Genomic DNA, 13887 nt, shown 5'->3' with positions numbered 1-13887 from the left:
AAAGGTCATGAAATATATATACCAAATTTTCAACAGCTTTTACTCTCAGGAAATAATGGGAAGGGAGTTAGGGGCCTTCCTGTACCACCACAGTTCTCTTTTCAGTATTTCAGTTAAGTATACTTGGAATTTAAAAGTTTATTTAAGTCCGAAGTAAAATGGACCATGCCTCCATAAGACAGAATGCTACACTGGTCTTTAAAAATCATGCCAGGGGAGATAGAATATTGTAGAAAAACATGTAATAAGCCGAATGGAAAATGGAGGTCTCCGAAGAGTAAACAGGGACAGAGTGCTCACTGGTTTTTATGACAGAGATGCTACACACTGACGAAAAGAACAGAAAATAAATGTTAAATTGTTTATTATTATCTCTGAGTAGCGGGACCAGGATAGAATCTTTTGCCCCTTTTTTCAGATATATTATATTAAATGCACATTATTTTTCATCTGAAAAAAGCATTTTTAGACGTGTAGTACCACGCATTGGGGAATTATACATGAATACTTACAGAAACAAATAACTAGGAGACACCGCAGCAGCGCCACACAATGTAAAATGGGCAATCCTGATTCACACCGCTCAGTTACATAAGGATCCAGAAAGTGAGAGCACCTGCTGTAACAGGGCGTGGTCCCCTTCTATTTGTCAGTTGTGTCTTCAGGGCTGAGGCAGTTCTGAGCACGGCCAGTGTCAGTTCCGGTGTCTGGATGGATGCTACTGGAGGTGAGGGCACCTGCAAGCAGAAAGGAAGAACGGAAACCATCCTCTGCCTTTTCTGTCTTGTTTCTTTGTTACTTTAAAAGAGAGGCATAAATAAGATAAACTGTGAATCTCCCCTAGTGAAATTTCAGTAATGAAACCGTTTTTAAAGGCTTCAGAGCTTATATTCTGTCTATAACTGTCTTTACAACAAAGCATCATATTTATTAAATGTTAATTGACTCAGTTAATTAACTCCCTGTTGAAACATTCAAGTAAAGAACATGAAAGGCCTTACGTAAAAGAACCACACCTGCAGTGACTAGCTCAGCTGTCTTGACGGCAAAGCAGTCAGGCCCCACCATCCCGTGGCCCTGAGCTCCTGATGCTGGTAAGAGAGCACGCTGCCGCCTCAGATGGAGAGATACTGTGAAAGCATTTTTTGAACTCTACAGTACTGACAAAACATAACTGACAAATCCCAGGCTCCTTTGAAGCTGTCATTTTCGGTTTCTGACCATCCCCAGTCAATGAGCAGAACCACCCCATTCCCGAGTCATGGGACTCACATGGGAAGAAATTTTGTAGAAATTTCCAGGTACAGAATGTAACCAACTATATGTAGAACTCTGACAAAAGAAAAGATGAAATACTCTGGTGTTGAAGACACTCAAAGTATTCTCCTAAGCCTTAGTAGCAGGAAAGGCTGGGTTTCTCCTCAGCCACTTATTTATTTCACAGCCAGTGGGCATCTCCCACACACCCTGCTTCCCTGTGTCTGCTGGGAGACTCAGGCACACTGTTGCTGTCGATCTTATAAGTCACAGGGCAGACGCGTGTCTCTCATGCCTGCCACCCTCACACAGGCTCGCCTCCTAGCCTCACTGTCTGAACTTGGCCCCACTTTCTCACCTGTTTATTTGGTATCTGTTCTTCTGTAAGCTGCCTGAAATGCTTTTTGGAACAAGTCAGAAGAATGAGTGGGTAGAGAAATGGACAGTTGGACAGGTGAGAGGTGGGCAGACAGACAGAGAGACTCCAAGAAAAGGGGAACAAAGAAAATTTCCTATGCAGAACCCTCTTCTAGTCAGGGAAGAAAACCACCACGGAGACGTGTGAAGAGGCAGGTGGCTTAGGGCTGTTTCCTGGATTCCATGAAAAGTCCCACCAAGGGAGAGGGTTGAACTATAAATAATAAAAGAAAAAAGCATGCATGCTTGAAAAATTTATCTACAATATGTACTTTCTAAAGAATAGATTCAAATCAGCAGGGCCCAATTACACAATCCTTGGGTATTTACAGAAATGAGAATCCCATCTCCAAACCACAAGGCATCCCTTCGGAGCACTGAGAGTCTACACGGGGCTGTTATAAAGCCTTCACCACAAAAGCTATGCTCTCCTGCACTTACGAGGAAAGAGCAGCTGTGCCCGGGCTGCCCACGCGCATTATTTGCACACTACAGCACCTCTACGGGGGAGGGACGCCTAGCGAGCCCCATCTCTGCAGGACAGAAAACAAGCCCGAGAGAGGTTAAGCCGACCTACCAGTTCTCCATCTCACAGGATTGGTCACTCCAGAGCAGGACTCGAACTCAGACCCACGTTTGTAATCACGGTACTACCGTGATTTGTGTGCTTTTTGTGTGTATAATACATTTGTTTCTGGCATGAAAGGATATTTAATAAATGATCGGTTGTCCTGTCTATCTCATTTGCTCACAATCAATCTTTATAGTGTTGAATTGTACTCTTTTTCCGTGGAGAAAGGAAAGGAACGAGCGGGTGTTAGAATGAGGTGGGGCTCCATTATTTATCTGGTACCTCATCTCATCCAATTCCCCAACCAGGGAGAAGGAGCAAATGTTTTCTTCATCTTTTAAAGAGAGGGCTCCACTGATGGTGACTTAACTCCAAAACCAAGTCTGGGGATAGAGCACATTCAGCAACCAGAGCTTTATCACATGTAGGAAGGCAAAAACAGCTCACGGGAGGGCTCAGGGGGTCACCCTGATTTAATTTCAATCGATAAAACAATAATGCACTCTAAAAATACTAGCATGCAATGGATTGGCTCTTTCTTGACATCTAGCAAGTTTCCACAGCCCACATGTAAAATTATCGTGAACCAGTGAAAGGAAGTGTCTACAGACAAGAAAAATCAATGCCACAGGTAAACTGAAACCCAGGCTGGAGGAAAGGAAGAGAAAGGGCATAGTAAAGAAGTGGGGAAAGGCTGGGGAAAATAAATCATCACACGGACTCTCAAGCATCATCCAACAAGCATATAATCATTCGAGAGAGAGAGTTACTGAGGTCCTATTCTGTGCAAGATTGTAGAGCGGGTGAAGCAAGAGCGCAGCGACCATGGTGGCAGCAAGTGGCGGGGCTCAAATACACTTCTGATCCCGGTAAATGGCACACTTGTCCTCAGTATAAAGGAAAAAAAAAAAAGTAAAATAACTCTGTAAACTCAAAGCATTGTTAAAAAAAAAAAAAATGAACAAAACCTAAATACCTGGACAGACAAACCAAGCACATTGCTGGATCAGAAGACAGCGCTGTTGGAATGGCAGTGCTCCCCAGAACGATCCGTATATTCAACGTGGTCTCGATCACAATCCCTGCGGTCTCCTATGCAGAAACTGACTAGCTGCTGCTACAATTCATATGGGAATTCGAGGGTCTCAGTAACCAAAACGTACTTGAAAAAGAAGAACAATGTGAGAGGACTTGTAATTCTCAATTTCAAACCTTACAACTGTATGTCTAGGTGAGATTAGAGGCCATTTTAAGTTATTAATGTGTTTATCCGTATTTTCTAAATTCTCTACAATGAATATAACTGTTACAATAAGAAAAATAAAAAGTAAGGTATCTTTTAAAACATGCACACCGATTCATTCATTGGGAAAAAAATATTTTAACTATAAAGAGGTAAACAAATATCTAGTGAAAAAGGACTACTTAAAAAGAAGTGTGTATTTACACTTTTCATAAATTGAAAACTGAAAAGCACAAACACATCAAGTTTCTAGGGAGATCGATGCAACATATTAATAGTTATTTTCAAAAATTCTAATTGAACAATGAAAACTCAAGAAAGGGAAAATCGCGATTGACAGCCAACTGCAAACACATGGAGAGCAAAGGCCTAGAAATCACAGTTCCTTTAACTCTGATACTAACTCAATAGAAGAGGAAATTCCTCCCTGTGGGGACAGTGGATTCCCATGCATAAGACAGGATACACAGTACAAACTGCACTAGAATCTGGGGTGATTTTCTTAGAAGAATTCTAAAGTTACAACATTGCTGAAAAACTATAAAAACACTGAAAGACATATTAAAACACACAGTCATATATATTATATAGAAACATATGAAGTCTGCTCCCTTGTTGCATAGAAATACAAACATATTTGTTCATTTATGGGCACTGAATATTTTATCCCAGGTAGAATATTTCAACTAAAACAAATAATCAATAATACACACCTCTTGTCAAATCTACTTGATAAGGTACTCTGCTATGTAACCATAATGTGTCTAAGATAGATCTAAAATTAGTGAAAAAGATCTTTGTATGGTTTCTTGAACTCTTCTCAAAATTCCAAGCTTAATTTTAAAATAGATCTGAGCAGTATTTCTATATTAACTTTTCCCTCGTGAAATGAACAGCACAGTCTGTTGTCAAAATTCTGTCCTTACAATGATTCACGAGCACTGTATCCTAACAAAACTGCTGGACAGCAAGGCACTATCCAGACACTGTGACCAAACAAATGAAACACAAGGAAGACAGTGACCCTATTCTGGAGGGCTTACCGTCTGTGTCAACTCTGGGGTTTTTATTTGATTGGTTTGATTGGGTAGCAAAATAAAATCAATCAAGTACTTTCTTCTTTAAGCATTCTGTAAGTCATGACTCTGTTGTTAGTGTCATGAGAAGGAAAGAGTAAAGCAAGACTTCATTAGGTCAATTAGCAACAGCCATCACTGGGGAGTGAGTAATAAAGAAGTTAACTGATAGCAATGCTTCTGCCTACATGAGAACTAAAATAAACCTACACTGATCTCTTAAAGGAAAATGAGGAGATGAGGCCCCGATGAGAAAAACAAAAACTAACAAGAAATCAAAAAAGTAAAAAGTTTTTCATTAACGATTCCAGGAAGGAGTGGAGCATGGTGGTGAAGAGCACAGATGCTTGGGACAAACATGAGGGTCTGAACTCCCACAGCACTGGGTAGCTTTGACACTGATAAGTCAGTGAAATTTTCTGCATCCCAGTCTCCTATCCGTAGACTGGGGAAAACAACAGCAACCGTCTCCTAGAACGGTCCTAATAATTAAGTTATTTTATATATAAAAGTTTAAATAAAATACCTCAGATATTAAATATTACCCCAAAAGGACAAGGAAAAAGAAAACAGAGATAAATTGGAGTTCATCAAATTTCAAAACTTTGCTTCAAAGACACCATCCAGAAAGTGAAAAAACAACACACAGCAGAAATTTTTTCAAATCATTTATCTGATAAGGAATTTGTATCTACCAAAAAAAAAAAAACAAAAACAAAACAAGAACAAAAAGAACCTCCTACAACTCAACAATAAAAAGGCAACTCAATTAAAAAATGAATAGTGGATCTGAAAAAAATTTAACAAGGAAAATATACAAATGACCAATAAGCACAACGAAACGATGTTCAATATCATTAGCTGTAAGGGAAATCAAGTCAAAACCACTAGGAGAAACTGCTTCACACTCACTACAATAGGTTATATTCAAAAAAAGAGTAACAAGCACTAATGAGGACACAGAAGATGCAGAGGTCGCAGCCGTTGCTGGTGAGGATGTAACACAGCCTGGCCACTTTGGAAAAACGCCTGGCAGGTCCTTAGAGAGTTGAACATTTGGTTTCTGAATAACCAGGCAATTTTGCTTCCTGGGCACACACGTAAGAGAACTGAAAACAAATGTTCACATAAAAACTCCTACAGGAATATTCACGGTGCCATTACTCATCACAGCCAAAAAGCAGAAACAACACAAATGCCTATCACGTGATGAATGGGTAAACAGAGGGGCCCAGCCATACAGAGGAATATTATTCAGCAATAGCAAAGCATAGAGTACTGACCCAGGCCACAACGTGGACAAATATTGAAAACGTTACTCAGTGTGAAAGAAGTCAGTCACAATAGATGCTTCCACTTACATGAAGTAACTCGAATTACATGAAATTTACAGCAGAGGCAAAACCACAGAGAGAGAAAAGTGGCTCCCTGGGGCTGTGGGAGGATGGGGAAGATGGGGATGTCTGCTTATGCGTAAGGAGCTTCCTGTTGGGGGGATGAAAACGTTCTAAGATTGAATGGGATGCACAATTCTGGGCATAGAGTAAAAACCACTGTATATTTTAATGGGTGAATTGTTATTAAAACTGTTAAGAACGAGAGCACCTCGGGCCAGTACCTTCCCATAGTAAATGCAAATTGCTAAATTTTATTACAGGAAGAAGAAACTGCCCTCAGCATGAAAGCAGGAGTTCAGCAAATGTGAGTTAACCGAAATTGGACAAGAGCATTTCACTTGAAACAGTTGCTGAGTGTACACAAAATATTAAGACATGACAAGGAAAATCAGTTTGACATCACGAAGAAGCATTCTGCTTCAAATGCAGATCAAGGATTCTGCAAGCCCAGCTGATAGAAATGACCAGAGAAGAAACCTGTCTCTTTAAACAGGCACCAGAGCCAACAAGGAAATACTGGTGAGGAAAGCAGGCGGCCGAAAATCTGGAAAAGTTTGTTACAAATAATTTTCCAATGAAAATTCAAAAACAAAATGAAAGTGATGTAATACTGTGTTGACCTCACGTGAATGGGCTTCCTCCGGTTCTCGACAGTTTTGTAACCCCGAATGAGAGACTCAGGAGTATCAGAATGGCTCCTGGGAGTCCCCAAATGACTGCCCACCAGCACGCTGACCACCATCACATCTGCCAGGGTGGAATTGCAGAGAAGAGACCAACTCCTGAAAGGCACAGGAAATATTGACAAGGGAAAAAAAGGCTGATGTCAGTCTTGGGACAGAGGCCCTGAGAGCAGAGTCCAGAAGGCTGCAGGTGAACTGGAGTGGCCCTGGGGCAGGAAGGGACCACGGGGGAGCAGATCTCAATTCTCTTCTCTCTCTCCCTCGGGTAGGAGAGATAAAGTCTGCATCCTTCTCACCTGGAACTGTGGGTTCTGGCTGGCAGAAGTCTTACCGACATGGAATGAATGACTCAAGACTGTGGAAAAAGGAAAGAAAGCGAGAGGGAGTAGGGAGCCAACTCCAAGAGCCTCTCAAATGCTCCCATATTTATTGTGTATAATCAAAGAAAATAGTCTTTAACAGTTGTGTGATAGTAAACAGGAACTTGGGGAAAGACAGGATGAGACAGAGATTGTAGAATCGACAATGAGTAAAAAGGCTTAGTTTAGTTTTAGGGGAGTCATGGGGAGAGGGGAACAAGATAAATTCTTTAGATATTCATTACAAAGCAGACCACCAGTCCAGCCAGGTCCGTGTTTTGGGGATAATAGACTATCTAACAGCACGCACGCCCAGCATTTATAGCTGAGGGCCTGGGTCATTGCTGTGCAATGAACAGAGTGCTATCTAAAACCTCAAATATGCAAGCTAGGCATTGTCTCTGCTTTTTATGGCAAGGAGACAGGAGTGAGGATGCACTGGTGCTTGCTTGAAAGCAGTTACTAAGCACAATTTTTCTTCTTAAGGTTCACATGCGTCTGGAGTCTGTTAAATTTGTTAACCCAATCATGGGCTATCACATGGAACCATTATGGAGAACACCCTAGGATGACAAATCCTGGCTCTGGGTCTTTTCCTGCCAGCTTCGGCCATTCCAGCAGGGTCTAGACACATCCCTGAATAACGATCCCACAGAACCATCCAGACTCTTAATTCCTGGTGCTTGGAACTTAATTTTAGCTCTACACAACTTAACAGAGAAAAGTTTCAGAAATAATAGATATTATATTCTTTTTATATCTCATCATAGAACTGAATTTTCTGATTGCTCTAAGCTGCATCTACTTGGTAAATCACCTAATTCTGCAGGTGAATTCAGTACTTTCCATTGCGCATAACTAGACAGTCTGGGCCCTCTGACTTCTATTGGTCAAATAAATACCGATACACCTAATTGATTTCATTGTTCATCAAATTCAGCCTGGAGGTGAGGGAGTGTCACTCTGTTCCTCAGCCCACCCTCTACTCTATTCTCTTCAGCAACTCAGGCCTCCTGAATACAAAACGTAGCATCTGTTTCCCTTCACCTACAATTTCCACAAACGCAACAGGAAACATCAGCCTAGAGAATGAATTCAACACAAATGTTAAAACAAAAATCTACAAACCTGAAGCAACTCCATCTCCGAATCATGATACACAATGACATGAAAGTAAGGGTGTCAGGTACAAAGCACGCGTGAGCCTGACCACCTCATTTCTATTCTTCAAAGGAAGGAAGTTTTTCATGTTTTTTATTATCATTCTTTGTCATTGTATCTGATTAAGCCAAAAAATAGTTTATGAAATAATTAAGCACTGCAATAACAGATTTTCGCTGTATCAATTACAGAAGGCATTCAGAGGGGATAGGAAAACCCACCAATGTAAAAAATGCAAAATTTCTTCCCCTGTTAAGAACACGTATACAAAATGCAACAGAGAACTCAAATTCATGTGGAGAGGAGCAAAAGCCACAGAATCAAAATCATTACTATGAGTCAATTCAAAATTCACTGGACAAACATGCTCAATGCATTCAAAGAATTTTAAAGGCACACTGCTAACCATTCACTTAATGATCTACAGGCTAGAGGAAGAATTTCCCTCTTTAACAGACAACAGAAATCAATAGGTTGCCCCACCAAATGAGGACCAAACAGCAATCAGGTTTTTAACAGTTCTAATAAATCAGCGTGTTCTAAACATCAAAATCCAGAAATTTTAAACATTCATTCACACCACAATGAAACAAGCACTTAAAAAAAAAACAATAACCCGAAGAAACTAAGCACAATTTTCATGTACCTGGATCAATGGGAACTTCTTGTAACGCTGGAAGAAAGAACAGGCTATAGCCTTTTACTTAAAAAAAAAACTACATTTAAAGATAACTGCTAAAACACATTTCATCCTTCATGTTGCCTTGAAAAATCTGAGGCACTCGTATCTGATCAGAAAAGCAATTCTGAGTAATAGTATGTTACAATTCAGTGCCAGTTTGCTTTAGTAGAAAAAAGAAAAGCTACTGTTTCTCATCCTGCACAAAGAGTAAAGAACCTTCCTGCCTCTATCTCCTCCTATTTTCTAAGCTCATTCTCCCCAACCCTTCTGAAACAAGTATGAGATCCTTTTATTCCCACCAATATGCCAAATGACAAAAGAGTATCAATTTATTTGTATAAATATATGCCTACCCCTTGATCTGGAAGAGAGAGGTATCAGAAGGCTATATGAAACTTATTTCTACCTTCCTGAAATCACACACACACACACACACACGTTCACAGAGACACAGACATGTACACACTGAATTACTGGGCAATTCACAAGCTGAGGACTTCCTATTTATAGAAGATAACTTTGTAGTTAGTTTAAAATACAAAACTGTCAGCTTTTGAAAGCCTTCATCATCTGCTAAATCATCCAAATATCAACGAGACCCAATTAGCCTTCTCTGTAGAATATAATTTCCCATGATGGCAAAACAGACCCTAAGTAGTGGATCCAAGACTCGTGTTTATCACTACCTATGATCGTTTTTAAACACATAAACAGATTCAGAAAGTATGTCCCAACAACATTTATTCTTATTGAAATAGCATATGTATTCAATAGTCTATACAGAAAATAGGTCCCATAATGGTGTTTAAGAGCTATTTTGTGTATTGAAATATTTATTTTTAAGTTCAGACAAGGAGGGTCTGTATTACTCAGTTGTAGAACACCTGCTTAGCATGCACAATGTGCTGGCTTCAGTCCCCAGTACCTTCATAAAAATAAATAAAAATAAGTGCTTATTTAAAAATAAGAATAAATTTATAAAAAGAGTAAATGCAGACTAAAAACCACTGCAAACTAGGAGCCATAATTTTAATAAAAACAAGAGTTTCTATCAAATATTCACTGTATGACAATCAAAGAGACAACCACAAATCGCCCCTGACAACCATCACGTGTGATTCTCAGCAACCCTACTAAGTAGACACCGAAGAGAAACCCAGCATTGCGGATGAAGAAACGGAGCTCGGAGGAGCCAGGGACGCTGACCGTCCTGCTCCCCGTGACACCACGTCAGCCCAGGATGAGCGCTGACAGAGCTGCACTGTGGGGACACCCAGCTGGACGGAACCTTGGTGCACTGGGGAGTCCCAGAAAACACTCAAAACTGTTCAGTGAAGAACCAGCTCAAATATATTACATTGTGCCACATCCTTTAAACAGGGAACATGACAGACCTTTTTGATGCCTCCGTGTCCTTTCTGCCATTATCAATTATTTGCCCTCTCAGCATGCCCAGTCATGAATTGGACCCCATAGGAAGTGCACTCAGATGGCAGAGCTTTTAAAGCTGTTTTATGAAGTTTGTAAGACTCTGTCTATGCCTCACACAGGCGGTCATCCATCACTTCCCACCGGTGTGGATGTACCACATGAAATCACACCTTTCTGCTTTTTAAAATCCCTCCATGTAATCCAGACTTTTCAATAGCAAAGAAGAAGCTCAAACAGAAACAGTGGATAGCTTTTCACCAAATGGACTCGAACAGCCCATCGGACTACCTGGAAGCCCTTTTTTTCTATTAAACCCACTTCCAAGGACTTCATCATTTTCTGATTAGTGGATTTGGCCTCTGACTGGCCTACTATGAGAGCTCCCAGCCTCACATCCGTGGGTGGGAGAGGACCCTGCTGTTCGGGGAAATCAGTGCGGAAGGCGGAAATCTTCCACCCAGGTCCGCACGGGTAGAAGTGCCACAACGTGCTCAGAAAATATACCGTCAGAAACACTGGGCTCCCATGGACTGATGTCACATTAACCAAACTCATGAGAGACTGATGCAAAGAAACCAGAATTTGAATTTATTAATGTAACAGGAGATGTGAAACTACGAACCAGACTGAAATATCAGAGTTCAACTATGAGTACAGATTCTCCTCAACGGCCCAATCACGGGCAGGCAGTCACATGGCAACCATGGACAGAAGCAGAGCAGGAAGGGTTTCTAGATTAACTCAATGGACTAAATTTCTGTTATACGAACAGATCTGCTGCCCAGAAGACATTTAACGCCAATCACGGTGCACTATCCATGGACAGTGGCTGAGACACGTCTGTGAGCACCTATGTAACTCTCCTTCCCCTGTCCTTTCTGGGCTACGTGATGCACAGAGGTACAGAGATCCAGGGATGCAGATACCTCTAAACACCCAAAGCCCATCCCTGGGAGCCTGGAAACCAGACAGCCAGGGTTTAAATACCAGCTCTGCCACTTACTAGCTCTGTGACCTTGGCCAACTTACTTACTATCTCCGTGCCTCAATTTCCACATTGTAAACCTGGGATAACAATGAAAACTCCCTTACTCACTTGTTGTGAAGATTGAAGGATTCATTTCTGTAAAACGCTCAGAAAAGAATGTAGCACATGTTTGGTGCTCAACAAATGTGAATTTAGTAAGAAAGTGATTTACAAGTCTCCCTACTAATCATCTTCTGTGTTTCATGGCTAGTCTGAGTCCCAAAGGAAATCCTTATTTCCCCTCTTATAAACTCTTGGGGAGCACCATTCTCTTGCATCCCACCACCTGTTTAAACTGAGAGAAGGGATGCCTCCTCCACACTCCTCTGATCCATGGAGAGTGCTTCCCCCTTCACACTCCTGACCCCTGGCCAACGGCTAGCACTGTTCACAATAACAGATTGAGGTGTGAGTCCGGAGAGACAAGCAGTGCATATGAAACCTTTCCTTTCCCTCCAGTGTTGGCCACCCTTGGGAAGCACCCGGGATGCTCAGCTCTATGGCAGGGCAGCCCTGTGCAGGATGGGGCAGATCATCTTAAGGGAAGGCTCGCTGTGGCCCAGAGTTACCTGGGACTGCGTCAGTCTCTAATTCTGGGACACAGTATCATGACACGCATTTTCCCACAGCCCTGAATTTCATGGAGAACGTGGCTTCATCAGTAATAAAGGAGACATTTATCGCCTGTCTGTTCTTCTGTGTCATCTCTCAGTTGGCTGCTGGAGAAAACATGTGTATAAGTATTGGGTCCACTTAAGCCCCAATATATATGAAGTACCAAAAAATTCTGTGGCTTAACATTGGTTCAGGGCGACTGTGTAACGGTCCTGACTTTGCTGATGCTAAATTATGGGTATAGGAACTATGGAACCTCCTCAAATATCTTTCATCATAAAACCAGCTTTTCTTATTTTCCTGTTTCTTAGTAATTGCCAAAGACTCTAAAATGATGGCTTCATACAAAACAGGAGCTAAACTTTATGAGCCCTTTGACATTCCCACTGTGCTAAACAATTTACATAATTTCTAATTCTCACAATTCTGCAAAGCATATATGAGCATCCCCATCTCACAGACGAGGGAGAAACTCAGAACAAACTGACTCAGGCTCACGTGGCTCAGTGGCAGCGCGTGCATGCAAACCCAAGTCAAATAACTACACCCGTTCTTCTATGTAAAAAATCACCTCCCACCAAATGACACACAGCGGCTGGGTCAATACTCAGGGAACTCAGTACACTTTTCAGCTTTAAGGTGCTCAAGAGGCCGCTTCTAGCTGCTTTATAAAATCCCGGCTCACTGGTTGCTAACACTGGAATAAAAGACCGATTTTGCCATTGTTTGCACAGCAAGTCTGAAATGTTCACAGCGAGATGACAGAATAAAACAAAGATATAAGCAGAATAATTTTTCCAGGTAGACAGACATAAAGGACATTGTGCTATTCTGAAGCACTAAGCAAAGGAATCAAAGCAAAAAAATATTTGTTAAGCCTTTTACAAACAGGAAAATTAAGACTGTATGAAGGTGCAACAGCGCCTCCTATTGCTAAAAAGACCTTCCAGGTTGCCGGGAAAGATGCAACACAAATATTGCCTGTTGAATCAGAAACAAGAATCAGATAACTAAAAGCTTCTGTAGCACATACTGCAGTTTGCTTCGGGGAAGGTAGGGGTATTCAGTATTTAATCTGACATTGCTAATACTCTTGAATATAAACAAAAGACACAGGCTCATGGAAACTCATCCTTGAAGAGGAAAGAATCCAGTCCAGCCACTTCATTTTACAGAAGGGGAGACTGAGATCTGGGATCTGTCCTTCCGGCAATCAGCAGCAAAGCTCTCTCTCCTAGGCCTCATGTCATGCACTGTAGCAAAAACAAACAGATCTGTACTAGACCTCAATTCATAAAAGTCACGTCTGTATTTTTCCAACAGTAGGTAATCTAAGTATCTTGCAAAATACTTCTCAAAGAGCCAGGAAATCATACAGGTGTATTGAAATACAAAAACATTTATTTGCACATTAAAACAGCATGAGCTTTATTCTATTAAAAAAATGACATGTCAAATCAATGTTTTGATATTTTAAAACCTATTAAGCATGCAGAAAAATAAATCAAAATTTCTTTAATCACAAAAGAAAGAAGCTTATTCCCTTAAAATGATCAATGTGGATTTTTCTACACTTAATAGTTCTGGTCAGATTTCTACGAATTTAAATGTCTGAGTGGATGGTTACACGGCAACATGAATTCTGAGTTGTAACAACACACATTCTGTGTAAATAATCTTCAAGGCCGTCTGCTTAAGGTGATTTAACTAGTCCCTGTCTCACTAGAATGATACAGATTTCATTAAACCTTCATACTGCACACACACACAAAACCCTGAATCCTTGTTACTTTAAGCCATATTCATATATTCATATATATGCATATTGAATATGCATCAGAAACAAGCCACCCTCTTTAGTATTCAGAGTTCATCCTTCTAAACTATCTGTCCTTGTGACAGCATATTTTTACTGAGCAGCTCTTGGGTGCTTCGTATACAAGGCGTCTACATCTCACAGTCAAACAA

General features: G+C 40.9%; 1 protein-coding gene across 50 annotated transcripts in view; it reads right to left on the bottom strand.

Annotated features, from left to right (window-relative positions):
* Positions 1-13887, bottom strand: part of LOC141579475 (uncharacterized) — a 195019-nt gene that overhangs the window by 139639 nt on the left and 41493 nt on the right. For 47 of the 50 annotated variants that reach the window (XR_012511066.1, XM_074375954.1, XM_074375953.1 and 44 more), the window contains 2 exons: positions 3222-3407; positions 617-737 (listed from right to left, as the gene is read on the bottom strand). The gene's annotated coding sequence lies outside the window, so the exon portion shown is untranslated. Of the gene's footprint in view, positions 1-512; positions 738-3221; positions 3408-13887 lie in introns of all 50 variants that reach the window. The other 3 variants (XM_074375782.1, XM_074375910.1, XM_074375897.1) reach the window with 3 other exon arrangements.

The sequence above is a fragment of the Camelus bactrianus genome, chromosome 2 (assembly GCF_048773025.1).
Source record: "Camelus bactrianus isolate YW-2024 breed Bactrian camel chromosome 2, ASM4877302v1, whole genome shotgun sequence".
In the NCBI taxonomy this organism is placed as follows: domain Eukaryota; kingdom Metazoa; phylum Chordata; class Mammalia; order Artiodactyla; family Camelidae; genus Camelus; species Camelus bactrianus.
The sequence above is the reverse complement of the archived record's forward strand: the minus strand, read 5'-3'. Positions and strand labels throughout refer to the sequence as shown.